General features: G+C 49.2%; 1 pseudogene; it reads left to right on the forward strand.

Moving 5' to 3' along the window:
• Window positions 1-311: 311 nt before the first annotated feature.
• Window positions 312-2,071, forward strand: LOC130848843 (glycine cleavage system H protein, mitochondrial-like; annotated as a pseudogene).
• The last annotated feature ends 12,778 nt before the right edge of the window (window positions 2,072-14,849 follow it).

Below are 14,849 nucleotides of genomic sequence, written 5' to 3' on the forward strand. Positions count from 1 at the left end.
TCATCCCCAAACAAACGCTATGAGGAGGTTCTATTAAAATCCCCTGTTGTAGGTGAGGGGACTGAGGGCCAGAGAGGGGACAGATCTTGTCTGATGTCACACGGGTAGTTGTGGCAGGGCCTGGGATTTAAACCCAGGCAGTCTGGCTCCTGAGTCCATGTTCTTGTGAGGCCTCCAGGGAGCACGGCCAGCCACTGTCCATGGGAGGAAGAGGCGGGCACGTGGAGGAAAGGGTCCACACCAAGCCTCCAACCATACCTCGCTCCCCCTCTTCCTGCCATGTCTCCATGCTGGGGGCTCAGAGAGGGTGAATGGCACCATTCCAGGTTCAGACACGAAGGAGGCAGCTTTTGTATAGTGGAGAAACCCTGAATGAGGAACCAGAAGACCACTTAGCTTTGCAATCTGAGGCAAGTGGCTGAAGAAATGAGTTTCAATTCTGGATTTAAAACAGGAAAATATGTCCCTTGCAGGGCTGTTGTGAGGCCTCACATGAAAAGGCCTATTACCATTCCCAGCATTTAGTGGCACTTAAATCAGTTAGCTGAGTGTGAATCCAGGATTCAGTTCCAGGGAGAAGGGATCCTGTGGGACAGGCAGGCAGCTTTGAGCCGGAAAAGCTCTGCTGTTCTAATGTTACTTGGAGGACTGATGTCTACAGAAGGCCTTGTACTTGGGCTACTACATGTTCCAATCTTCAAGAACAAAAATCTTATCCCTGAGCAGCCTGAAGCACAGGGACTCATAGCAGGTGGCCAGGTGTACACACCTGCCTGGGCAGAGCCAGCGCTTGCCTACTTGACTACGAGGTGCAGAGCTAGGGTAGAAGCCCACTTTTCAGATGGTGAATTAGAGCACACACTGGCTGCCACAAACGCATGGCGGGCGAGTGAATAACCGTGGCTGCGAGACAGACCCCTGCCGGGAACGCTGCTCTCCGCCCCGCACCTCTGAGCACTCCCCAGTCAAAGCAACACGGAAACTGACAAGGTTTGGTTTGGTTTGGTTTTGCTTTTGGTAATTATCGTTACTTCTGCTGCTTGATACTGGGATAAGGGGTTGAACAATGGACTCCTGGCCTAGACAGACAAGATGGGAATTTAGCTGGGCTTTGGGCCTCCGATTGGGGTTTTCATGGATTCCGTGTCCCCACGTCATTTGGGATCTGATCCTATGGGTGATTTTGTCCCCGCTCAGGCCACCCTCTGTCTCGTGGGCTGTTACAGTTCTCAGGGTCCCCACTCTCTTGATACGATGCATGTTCAGCAGGCCATTCATTAGGTGTGTCTGCACCAGAGGTGCTGTGTGTGCAGCCGAGAGCGTGGGGCTTAGAGGAGGAGGTATGAGTGTGTGTGACTCTCTGAGGTTTCAGGCATGTCACCCAGAGCTCATCTCAGCAAGCACTCAGGACTAGTCAGAGCAGGAAACCATGAGTGTCTGCTGGGGCCGGCCTGGGAGATTTCCGTTTACTTACACGAGTCTGTTCCTGAGTCAGAAGTGGTCCCTGCTTCTTTAGCAGGTCTCAGGATACCAAGGGCAAGATGCAGTTTCAGAATCCAGCATCTGGCTGTGAAAGGCACGGAGCGTGCAGGCCACAGTCTGCAGCCTGCGCACCATCTCTGCACCCAATGCACCCCGCCAGCTGAGGCCCTGGGGACCACGGCACCGCCTGAGCTCTACACACCGGCCCCGCTCTGCCGTTGGTGGGTAGATTCACAGACATAAGTGGGTAACAACAGAAAACAGTGCTGGAACAGTGGAAATCAACAGTTTCGCACAGGAAGCTTTGGGAGTTGTTTCCTGTCGTCTGCCTGAAGTTGGGACAAAACTGAACGAATGAGAGGGATTTGGTGCTGCGGAAAGTGTGAAAGCTGTTCGTGAGCTCTATTCTCCTCTATGAGGAGAAGTAACTGAACTTAATGAAGCTCTCGCAGAAAATCCAGGCCTTATCAACAAATCTTGTTATGACGATGGTTGGCTGATCAACATGACACTCCGTAATCCTTCAGAACTAGATGAACTAATGAGTGAAGAAGCATATGAGAAATACATAAAATCTATCCAGGAGTGAAAATGGAACCCCTAAATAAACTAGTTTGAAACAACTTAAAGAAAAAAAAGAAAAGAATCCAGCATCTGCTGAGCTAGCCGGCTTCCCTGAGGGGATCTGGGCTCCTGGCAGGGGGACGGGAGGAGGAGATGTATTTCTCTCACATGTGCCCAGATGGTGCAGTCCTTCTAGCTCCTTCAATGACCAAAAGGCCTTGGTCAGCATGGTGGGCTTGACACTCTGTCCTCCACGACTTGGTGAAGAAGAATGAGGGAGAGGAGGGGAGGATACAACATTCTGGGCAGTGGGGGTCAAATATGAGGAGCCAGCTCATTTTTTGTCTGAGAATTTCTCAAGCCTCTATAAAATAGAACGTGTTCTCCCCCTCCACCCATCAGAGCCTCTTACAAGTACTGTCTCTGTGTGCTAGGGGCTTGCCAGGGCTGCAGGGGCCCAGGGAGCCACAGCAGGCTCCGGGGCAGTTGTTGGGGGAGGGAGGAGGAAGAGGACCCATCCCTGGGGCTCCTGTCCCAGGAGGTACGGTGAAGGGGTGGGTCAATATGCTGCTCAAACAGCCGCCGGACAGCCATGATGGGAGGCAACGGCGCCCGGGCACAGACGCAGGGGAGCGTGTGGTTCATCTGACGGACATTTGCTAGGCGCCTAGGATGAGAGAGGTGGATGCAGAGAAGGGAGAGTGTGTTTGGCATGAGCCAGGAGGGAAGAGCTGCAGCTTGTTTACCAATAGGCACTGGTCAGTGTGATGGGCTCTCCACTCATCCTCCATAAAGTTCACCCAGCGTCATCCTGATCTCATTACTTCTGCCCTTCCTGCTTCCTACCCCATGAAAGGGCATCGGAAGATGCTGACATCAGAAATGGCAAGTCAGAACGCCCCAGGCTGGGTTCCAGGATGCTTCTCCTGCCTCCCTGTCCCAGCGTCTCCTTGCAGCCTCTTCCTGCTGCTCCAGGGACAGGTCTGACTTCTGTGGACTGCAAGTAATGCCCCAGCTTTACTCTGCCCTGGGCGGGGACTGCCCCCTAGGGCAACGAAGGTGATGGTTTTCCTCTTGTGGTTGCCCTCTTGGTTACCTGAGTGACTCATGGGAGGTGGCAGGCCAGCCTGGGGCAGAGGAGGAGGGGTGTGGCCCAGGGCCAGCCTGGGGCTCGGAGCCAGAGCCGGGGTGGCCCCAGATGTCCAGATCTACAGGATGCCGCAAGGGAGAAGCGTGCTCCTACATGGACGTAACTTGTCTGTTTTTCTGAGCTCAGCAATGTGGCCTGATAAAGGATACAGTGAGGCCCTCAAGGAGGAAGAAAGGAAGGCAGGGACATACACATTTTTTGGCCAGAGTTCCATCAGATAGTAGACAAAGCGTGCATTCTCCTACGGGAACGCAAGGCACACTGTCCTTGGGTGCTGTTCTCCCAGACAACAGGCGTAAGGCTGGGTGAGCTGTGGAAGTTGGGGTGCTGACCATGTCACGGGCCTGCATATCCCAACCTGGTCCACAGCACCCACACGTGCTGTCAGGGGCCCATGGGGTGGCCGAGAGGGGACTCCCTGGTGGAACCTTTCTTTGTCTTAAGACAAACTCAGAAGGAAGGATGGTGAACATGGGTGATACATTCTGGGAGGAGTCCAAAAGGTGGAGAACAAGGTTTTCCCCATCCTGTGGCCCCCCTTCTCCATCCTGCCTGCTGTCCCCGCCAAACACCCTGACCCTCATTAAGCAAAGATCCCAAACTTTTCACCGAAGGGGAAAAGCACACAAAGTTTCACAATGTGTACCTTGAGGGCAGGGGAGGAGATGGTAGGGAGGTTCCTGAGAGCACAGAAGTCCCCAAAGACATATTCCCCAAAGACATATTCCCCAAAGACGTGCATTCCACCTCTCAGGCTGTTCCCTCTTTGATTTTAGGATGTGGCTTTGCTGGGCTGGGGTCAAGCATGGCCACACCATAAGCCCAAGGACTGGGTTTGGGGGTGCTGGGCCTGGTCTGACAGTACGTCTGTCTCCAGCGCTCTCTCTGGTTTTGTGTTTGATGTTCCTTTCTAGGTGTGAGCTGGGCCCAGGGAGGAAGCCAGGGCCCGGCCCTCCGCACACTCCTCACCCCTGGGTAGCTCCGCGCACTCCAGAAAGTTGTATTGGAGATTGATCAGGAGCATCAACAAGACTGCCTGTGGATCGTTGATTGGTCCATGGCCACCATGGACCACTTTCCTCCCACCCAGAATATTTCAGCATTGACCTAAGAAGAAAGCTCTGATAACATGCTGGGGACCTTTTCACTTAACCACCTAATCCCTCCGTCAGGGCCCAGAATCCATTGCTACCTCCACAATGAAGCCTTCCTTGTCAACTCCAACTTGCCACCATCTTCTCCCGCCCCCTTGTGCATGTGCAAGGGTTAACAGCCACACCTCTTTTCTGGCTTTCTTCATCAATTCCTGTGCACCTCCTCTTGTCAGGTCCTTCCCAAACCCTGCACTAGGGGCTGGGGCCAGTTGTCACATGGTACCCCCAACCCCTGTTTCTGATGCAGTCGGGAAGGTGTAAATACATACAGAGGTGACCGTCTCACATGGCGCCATGAGGGAGGGTCAGAGAATGTGTTACAGGAGGTGGAGGAGGAAGATGCTGTATTGACAGCAGGGGAGGCAGTGCAGGGGCCTCACAAGCGGCATCTGAAAGTGACTTTCTGAAACACGTAGGACTTGGATGGCAGGGGCCAGGCCAGGAAGAGGCAGAGGGCGAGAGTAGACACAGCTTGGAGACAGGAAGTGGTGGGTAGCTACGTGGGGGGCCACCAGGATGAGCCCCTACCAGGCCAGCTCCTTAGGTTGGCTGTTCGACCCCTGGGCTTCCCTCCTCCAGGCTTTCCCCACGTTGGCGGCTTCGTGTCCAGGGCCCTCTGGGGGCAGTGACTGGGGGATGCTGCAGGAAGAGGTGGCAGTGACAATGTGGTCCTCTGCTGTGAACACCTGAATTCAGCCCTGCAGCTCAGATTTTCCATGCATGGGTAGCCCTGCCAACTTGGGCCTCCGACCAACACCAGGACGCCCACCATGGGCCTCAGGTTCATGGGGTGCTGCTGGAAATACTGCCTGCCTGAGAGGTGATGAAGCTGGTTACTAAACCGTTTCCTTCTGCAGACTTGTCAACAAGCTGAGCAGTGGGGCCAGAGCTCAACCGGGGGCAGGGTGGGCTGTGTTCTGGCTGCAGCCCCAGCCAAGCCTGGTGTAAGAACGAGGAGAGAGGAGTGTGCCTGCCATGGGAACACAAGGCTGTGCCTGGCACCCAGCAGCCATCTCCTGGAGACACCTGCTCAGCCTTCCCTGATGAAGTTCATGCCTCGGGCAGAGAGGCGGGCTGTGGGCTGAGCTGTGCTAGGTTTTGCTAACCGATAAAGTCAATTTTGTGGCTGAAAGGCTGGCCTGTGGAATTGAATCACGCAAATGAGAATTTGGCCTGCTTATATCAAAATCACCTGGTCCTTCCCAGTGACCATCCAGGAGATTCTGATTCTGTGGTTCTGAGTGAGACCTATGTGTCTTTTTTTTTTTTTTTTTTTTTCCTTTTTTCAACAAGCATGCAAAACATCTAGATCTAAGAAGGGTTGGAATTAGAAAAAATTTGGTCCACAAATGGTTACAGGTCTTACTGCGTGCAAAGCAGCTGACATCCTGGCCCTGTCTGCGCCGCAAATCACCCTCTGAGCCCGGCCTAGAGAAGGTGTCCTGGGGGCTGCCTCCCACAGCAAGAAGCTGTCCTAGCTTATCCGGGGGAACGGAGTCCCTCATCTGAGAGGCAATGCTGCCACCTGCTGGTCCATTCTTGAAACGTTGCCCATTCTCAGATGCCTGGTATAGAGGTGAGAAGCCACGGTGGCCCAGCACCCCCCCCCCCCACCTCCTGGTCTGCCTTTAAATGTCCTATCTGAGAACTACAGTGTCCCCTAATCTTGTGCCTCTTCTGGTGCCTCTCATCTAAGCCCATCTTCCCTGGGCAATCACAGTCAACAGGCAGATCCTGCTGATCCAAGTGCGGTTCAGTTTAGCACACTTGATGTGAGCCAGGTGTGGGCTGGCCACATGGGGGAAAGTGATGTAGGGGGAGTGAGAAGTGAGGGCGACTCATGAATATGGATAATTTCTATCTGAGGTGACGCCTGAGCTGAGGGTAAGTGGGAGGCAGGCAGGTGAAAAATGGGAAAGGAGATTCCAGGCAACAGGACTAGCAAGATAGGCTGTTTGAATACAGAAACTGAATTGTTTCATTTTTAATCCACTTCTTGGCTGCCCCCAAAAGGATGCAGTGCTAACATTTCCCCTCAATTTCTGGGCAGATTTACAGATTGCAAGAAAGGGAAACAAGTTTTTCAGTTGCTAAAATTAGACCCTGGGCTTTAGGGACCTCCAGATCTATTGCGAAAGTACAAGAGAGAGGCCTGGGTTTGAGGGAAGAAGCTGTGTAGCCAAGGGAAGCAGAAGGCAGAGTTCCTCTGGCCTGGTGAGGGGAGGGCTCCAAGCCACCACTCCCAGCCTGGCCCTGCAGCGCCCCAGGGACATATCAAGGCCCCAGAGGGAAGTGGCTGCAGAACCAGGATGTGCTGCCCTCCCAGCCTTGCCAAGAACTTCCAGGTCCCGAGAATGGAAGAGAAGCATCCCTGAGCCAGCAGACCCATGAGCCCCCTGCCACAAGAGCCCCAGATGTCTCCATGGCAACCTGTGGAGACAAATGCCTAAGGACCAGACCCCTTGGTCCTGTGAAGGACTTGAGGACCTTGACATAGACCCAGAAGTAGAGAGATATGCATTCAAATCACAATGAGAAAACAAAGGAATGGAGTGTTCCTGCACACCAGGGTCTATAGCAGATTCTACTGATAATAGGTACAAAGAAGGTCAAGACGTGGCACCAGAATCAAATGGAGCAGGTGGGCCTATTGTAAAGCTGCTTAATAAAACCGTCTGGGTGGTGGGTGGGAGGCCAATAGTCCAGGACATTCTGTTGCTCCGGTGGTTGCAGGATCCCAGCCAAATGTTTTTCTCCAGACAGCACTAGATCTTGTTTTGGGCCCCAGAAGATTGAGGTCATCTGCCTCCTGAGTGCCAGCTCTGTGTTTGTTCTGGGGCCAAACACAATGGTGGGGGGGGGCAAGTTTGATCACATTCTGCTTCTGCTCTTCATCCTTCAGCAAAAGAATTACATACCTTCTAAAGACAAAATAATCATCCTTCAGAGGAGCCCAAGCTCCTTAGCTTGTCCCAGAGGCCCTGCCTCCTCATCTCTACAGCATCAGCCCCTCTCACCCCCTCTAACTCAGCCATCAGAAGGGCTCCCAGCTCCCTACCTTCTCTCAATAACCTCCCACCCTCTCTCCACTAACTCCTGCTCATCCTTTAGACGTTTTCTGAATCCCCCCCCCACCACCGCCATGGCTGAGTTAAGGGTTTCTCTTGTGTGCTCCTATATGCTCTGGGTTTGCCCCATCATGGCTCTTAACAAACTCCAAATCACATGCTCACTTCCTCATCTGCTTCACCTGACCCTCGACTGCTTGACGGCAGAAAGGGTGCGTGTGTGTGTGTGTGTGTTGTGTGTATCACTTCCATGGCACCAGCACGGCACCCTGATTTAAGGAGGGTGTTCAGCAAGGTTTCTTAGAGGAAATAATACTCAACATGAGATCTAAAGGATTGGGGTGGAGGCAGAGGTGTGAGTTCAAGCATATGCAAAGGCCCTGGGGTTGCAAAGAACTTGGCATGTCTAAGAAACATGCTAAAGACACTGAGGCTGGAGTGAAGAGGAGTGAGCAGGTGGCATGAGACTTGCTCTGAGAGCTTCTAAGCATGGTGGGATGTCACCCATAGAAACATTATCCTGTATATTTATTGTCTTCTCTTTCCCCTTTTGCTCTCATTGAGCACAGGCTGTCTTCTGGAGCAGTTCCATGCAGCCTGCTCAGGGGTGACTTATTTTTCTCTTCTACATCCTTCCTACCATTGGGTGGGGCAGGTGTCTACTTCATTCTTTCTTGCCCTTTCAGGCCATTCTTTTAAGAACTTCTGAGCTTTGAAGAGCAAATCATCAGCCTGCAGCACCCACCACCCCTCCTTGGTACAGGCTCTCACAAACCCCAGATCACTTTCCTTCATTCTTTTTTTTTTCCTCCAATAGGTAGGGTTTTATTTATTTATTTATTTATTTATTTATTTATTTTTAAGAACTTTTATTGACATACAGTTAACATACAATAAACTGTATATATTTAGAGTGTACAATTTGGTATTTTTTTTCTTATTAGTAGTGTATATGTGGCAATCCCAATGTCCCAATTCATTCCCCCCCAACCCTCCCTGCTTTCCCCACTTGGTGTCCATATTTTTGTTCTCTACATCTGTGTCTCTATTTCTGCCTTGCAAACTGGTTGATTTGTAGCATTTTTCTATATTCCGCATATATGTGTTAATAAACGATATTTGTTTTTCTCTTTCTGACTCACTTCACTCTGTATGACAGTCTCTAGGACCATCCATGTCTTGACAAATTTCCCAGTTTCATTGCTTTTTACAGCTGAGTAATATTCCATTGTATGTATGTACCACATCTTCTTTATCCATTCCTCTGTTGATGGACATTAGGTTGCTTCCATGTCCTGGCTATTGTAAATAGTGCTGCAGTGAACATTGGAGGGCATGTGTCTTTCTGAATGATGGTGTTCTCTGGGTATATATCCTTCATTCTTTATGTGGATCTTAGCATGTGGCTCACTGTCACTCTCACCAACACCATCATGTCCTCATTCTTGGGACCACAACCCCATGTATTTGGCTGAAGGTTTCCCTGATCTCCTCTCCTCTAATGGTCTCACCCTCCACCCTATCACAGATACTCTAAGTGACCTACATCACATGCCTGACACTGATAAAATCTGCACCCCCTCCATATTCTCAGTTTCGAGGCATGTTCCTCTCCGACCAGAGCCTCCCGACTCCCCAGCTCACTGCTCCTGAAATGCTATCACCAATAATCCTTCATTGTAGTGGGACCGCTGGCTCTTCTGCCTTCTAACTTGTCTTGCTCCCCTCGTGTCCTCTCTCCCTAGTTTACTTGGCTTAAATTCCATGGTTTATCACATATTTTTTTTTCCATACTCCTTCATCTTCAATACCCCTCCTTTGCTTCACTGTATTGGTTTGGCAAAACTCTAACCCTGGTTAACTCCACTTCTGAGCCTACTCCATTCCGGTGTCAGCCTCCAGCAGACCATGGCTGGAGGAAAGAACACAGCCTTCCTGACAGGTCTAACTTTAGTTCATGACTGCTAACCTCAAGTGGGCCTTAAATGCTGCCTGGCAACCATGGACCCATTCACTCTCCTACTCTCCTAGTTGAATATTTCCTACCTTTCTCTCCTCAGGCCTCCCACACCTCTTCCCACCTTCCATCTCAGCTGATGACCTGCTTCCTATTGCAGTGAAAAAAGCAGTCCTAGAAAGCTCCCCGTCCACATCTCCCCACACACCTGCATCTGTGTCCATGTCCTTTAGCTTTTCTCCTGTTCCTGTGGATGAACTGTGCGGAGGCCAACATCTGCTTGTGTCCTGGGTCCCATCCTCTCTCACCTTCTCAAGGACATTCCCTCTGCTCCTGCCTCATCAAGTTCCCCTTCTCTACTGAGTCATTTCCTCCAGCATACAAACATACTCTTCCCATGTTCCAGCTCCCTCTTACAGGAAAACTCCTTGAAGGAGCTGTCTGTACTCTCTGACTACAATTCCTCTCCTCTCCTAAATCTACTCCAATCAGCTTTTGATGCCCATGTGGCTAAGTCTAATGGTCATTTCTTAGTGGTCATTTTAACATGAGCTCTCAGCACCATTTGATACAATGGATCACTTCCTTCTCCTGGAATCATTTCTTCCCTTGATCTCCAGAACATCACATCCTTCTGATTTCCCTTCAAATCTTTTTGTTCTCTTCTTTTCATCTCTTTTGCTGAAGATATCTTCTTTTCCCTCTCATCTCCCATACTTATTAACACTGAATCTGGCCAAGGCTCCTCTTCTCTTCACTCTGTACACTCCCTTGTTGACATAAAATGATGTGGCTTTAAATGCAATTCATACATTGATAACTTAAATTTTGCATTCTACCAAGACCTCTGTCTTGAAATCCAGGTACCTATACCCAATCCACTGTCAATTTTCAATTGTCTCTTCAATGTTTCCACTTGGAAACATGGTCCAAGCCTAAACTCCTTGATCTTCTCCCCTAAAATCTGTTTCCCACAGTCTTCCTTAACTCACTTAAGGGCAACTCCACTCTTCCATTTGCTTGAATCAAAAATCTTACAGTTATCCATGACTCTTCCCTGTCTTTCACTTCCGCATCCAGTCTGTTACCAAATCATGTTAGCTCTAACTTCAAAATATACCCAGAAGTTGACCATTTCTCACCATTTGCAGCCATTCTGGTCCAAACCACCATCATCTCTCACCCAGATGACTGCAAAGCCTCCTAATTGATCTTCCTGAGTCTACCATTGCTCCCACAAGCTTCCTGCATCTGGGGACCAAGGGAGGAGGAGGTAGAAAGACTCAGCCTCCGGACCTGCAGTTTTGTTTGTGTGCTGGTTTTTAACTACAAATTCAATTTCTTTAATAGATACAGGGTTATCAATGTAACCTGTTTCTTCTTGAGTAAGCTTTGGCAGTGTGTTTCTTTAAGGAATTTTTCTGTCCTAAGTTGTCAAATCTATTGGTATACGTTGTCCATAATATCCCCTTTTTATTTTTGTAATATCTGTAGAATCTGTAGAGATGTCATATCTCCCATTCCTGATATTACTAATTGGTGCTTTTTCTCTTTTATGCCCATATCAGTTTGATTAGAGGATTATCAAGTTTATTGATCGTCTCAAAAAACGAGCTTTAGGTTTCATTGGTCCCCCCTCCACCACTGAATTTTTCCCCCTGTTTTATTTATTTCTGTTCCAATCTTTATCATTTCCTGTATTCTACCAATTTGGGGTTTACTTTGATCTTCTTTTTTTAGTTTCTTAAGGTGGAAATCGAGGTCATTATTTGAGACCTTTCTTATTTTATAACATAGACCTTCAGTGTTACAAGTTTCTTGTGGCTGGAATTTGTGTCTGCTTTGTTCGCTGATAAAACCCTCAAGTCTAAAACAGTAATTGGCACATGGTATGTACTAAATATTTGTCAAATTAATGAATTGATACCTCCTATCTACCCAAAACCCTCTGAAGTGTTCCCATTTTACCAGTTAAAGCTAATTCATTATATAATCTGTAAGGCCTTACACAGCCGGCCCCTTGCTACTTCTCTGATCTCCTTTCTTGCTATCCTTCCCGTAGCTACACGGGCTCCTTTGCTGCCCCTCAAACAAGCCAGGCAGGATCTGAAATCGGGGCCTTGGCATTTACCGTTCTTCTGCCTGGAATACTCACCCCAACCTATTTCTCCTAGTAAAGAAAGACTGCGAATATCTGTGCAAAGAGCCCCTGCCATCTCTCATCCTCCTTCCCCTCTCTGGTTTCTCCCCAATGAAGAAACCTGGCTGAAAAGCTGAACTAGGACACTGAGGGTTCTCATCTCCAGAGCATCCCCACCTGGAGTCATTACCCCGCCAGCCCCATCACCTCGCTGCCCCGTCAAAATCAGGTGTCTGTTTCTGTGAGGCTGAGAGCTGGGGTCGGCAGATGCACTTGCATCCAGGGAGGCCCAGCCACCAGCAGATTGTGGATACTTTTTATTCTGAATGCAAGAGTTTATTCATATGAGAGTGTCTCGTTGTTTTCAAACGTAATGACATAAAACTGTGCCGAGTATGCCTGTATACACTTATAACGACTTTCAGTTTTGTTTGTGTTTTGCATCCTTCACCCATGCCCTCCAACTGGATTTGCCCAAGGTTTTCAGTCTTTACAAAGAACAGGCACGCACACTGCTGGGCTAGGAGGCAGCTCACCCTGGCGAGGAGAATCCGCACGTACAGAGTAATGTCACATTCCAGGAGCCCTACAGGGAATTTCTTTCAAGAATCTTGGCTCCATTCTCTCAGCCAGAGCAGCCTGAAGACAGGTCCTCTCCAGTTATATTCAGTGCAGCCGCTGAAAAAGGGAAGGGGAGGTGTGTTTTATGGAAGCCTCAAACACCTCTCCTCATCTTCTGTGAATTACCTCTGTGTTCAGGCAGCAGAGCTGGACAGCTGTGAGGGAAGGCGTGTGTGTTCGGTGGGGGCCTTTGAAAGAAAAGGCCCCTTTTACCCGCTTCTCACCCCCCCAACCACGCTAGCACTGTAGGTGGTGTGTCCCAGGAGGGCCCCACAGCTGCGGACAGAATCCAGGTAGCAATGTTCAAGGGAGCCAGAGGGGGAGCCAGAGAGCTGGAAGGCTTATCCCTGCGCAGAGCAGGGCAGAGCAAGGCCAAGGAATGGGATGTGAAATTCCTGATGGTACTGTGACCCCCGCCACTCCCCTTCTTTGCTTGGACTCAAGTTCATCTTTCAAGGCCCATCTCAAAAAGCATCTCTTTTGGAAAGACTTCTCCAAAGCCCAGGCAAAGCCAGTTTCTCCTCCTTGCTCCCCACAGCATGCCTCAGGCTCATGCAGGGGCTTGTCAAAATGCAGATTCTAGGGTCTGCTGGGACCTGAAGAATCTCTGGGAGTGTGGCCCTGAAATCATCATATTTAACCAGATCCCTATTTTTCTTATGCAGAACAAGATTGACACCAAGTACAGTGTTTTTCAAATGTTTTCACCAGGAATCAAAGCAAACAAGAGTAAGAAATGCAGTTTTCGTTACAACTCCACACAGATGTCTGTATATAAAAGTAAAACAAAAAGTACTTAAACTTTTCCTTATTATGTGTGAGACACTCTGATCCACTCTACTCTATTCTATTCAAACAAGAGTGTTGATAGTGGCTCACGAAAGTGATCCCCTGTCCTGTTCACAGGTTGTGTCCTGTGAATTGAAAACCCCAGCCAGAGTGAGGCTCCACACACGTTTGATGAATGAATAAGTGATGGATGGAATAAATAAATGCATGCTTGTATCTCAACAACTGTAAAACAGCAGGGCTGCACGGGATAATTTCTAAGATCTCTTTATATAAAATTCTGAGTTCTGATGCCTTTTTTTTTTTTTTTTTTTTTGCTCTTTTTTGATGCCTTTTTATTGCTCTCCAACAGCTTGACCATGCCCAGGGCTCTGCTAACCTTTAGTTAAAAGGATTTTCACTGATAGAAGAGTTCAAAGGGTTCTGTTTGGATTCATTCATTAACTAAAGACACGCAGTGTCTTTTCTTCTAACCTCCCCAGACCTGCCATCCCTGAGGCTAGAAGGACCAGCAGAGGCGGTGGTAATGTAAAGAATAAGAGATTGCCAGGAATCCTGTTTGTGGTATTCTTTCCTAGTCTTCTAGAAGGTCCCAAGGCTGAAGTAGAGTAAGGAGGAGTGTGTGGCCTGGAGGGGGTGCTATTCTCAGGGCCAAGGAGATGTTCTCTTGCATCAATAGAGAGTGCGAGTGTTTGACCTGTTGTACCCAGAGGGCACCATGAACCTCAGAGATTCCCATCCTGCTGTTATTAGCTCATCCTCCTGCGGTAGGGACCAGAGGCTTCAGCGGTCATCTGCGAGGGTCACTACAGCACGATGTGGGTCTTGCAGAGCTAAGAGGGGGGTGGCTCTTGGAGCTCACCCAAGGGGCTCTGGTGACCACTGCCCTAGCTCATCCGTACAGTGATGCCTTGGGACAGATTGAGGAGACGGTTCTGATGGAGACCAGACGTGAGGTTCTCTGCTGTTTGGACTGGAGTAGAGGCGGGCTCCCCCTCCCTAAGTTATATTATTATTAGCTAGTATGGATTGAGTTCTTGCCTATCACTTGCACTCTACAAAGCACATCATCTCATTTAAACTCCATAAGAACGCTGCAAGGTAGACACTATTATTAACCATAATTCACAGATCAAGAAACTGAGACACGGAAAGGTTAAGTAACTTGCCCACAGTCATGCAGCAAGTGGTAGAAACAGGATTAATTAATCCAAGTAGCCTGACTCTAGAGCCTGCATTCTCGGTCCTTACACTGTACGGGCTTTGCTGGGGGCAGGTGGTGCCGTCAGCCAAGCAAAGGCCTTCTACCTGGTGCCATCTGCAGAAAGTTCTAGGAAGTAATGATATTTGGAGTCATTGCCAGGTTCTGTCATGCTATCTAGAGCATGAACCTCCCAGCCCTGGCATTGACTGCTGTGTGTGTCGAGTGTAACACACAGTGAAAAGCCCTGATATCGCTGCTCTGGGAACATCATTGGCCTTGAAAAAGTCTGCTTGGCTGGCCCCTCAGTGGGAATGCTTTGGGGCAAGGAGACCAGAGTAGGAGCCAGAAAGATGGTGTCCTTCTGGTGGCAGAGTAATTAAGAACAAGCATTCTGGAAGGACAGGAATGGGGTAAAGACATCAGCAAGCTCCCACCAGCTCTAGGATAAAAATAATTTATTGAAAAACCACTACATGGCTGACATTGGGCTAAAAAATTTAAAAATATTGTTTCAGTGTATTTTCACCACAACCCTGTAATGAAGGTTGTAATGAAGTCTTACTCCCAGAGAGAGAGAGTCTGAGGCTGAGAGAAGTTAAGGAAACTGGTCAAGTTCGTCAAACAAATGGACGTGGGATTCAAAGCCAGCCCTGTCTAACCGGAGATCATGTACCAAGCTCCCGCTCCACCCACGATTCTGCTCGCCACACACATTCTCTT

Source organism: Hippopotamus amphibius, chromosome 3 (genome assembly GCF_030028045.1).
Source record: "Hippopotamus amphibius kiboko isolate mHipAmp2 chromosome 3, mHipAmp2.hap2, whole genome shotgun sequence".
NCBI lineage: Eukaryota > Metazoa > Chordata > Mammalia > Artiodactyla > Hippopotamidae > Hippopotamus > Hippopotamus amphibius.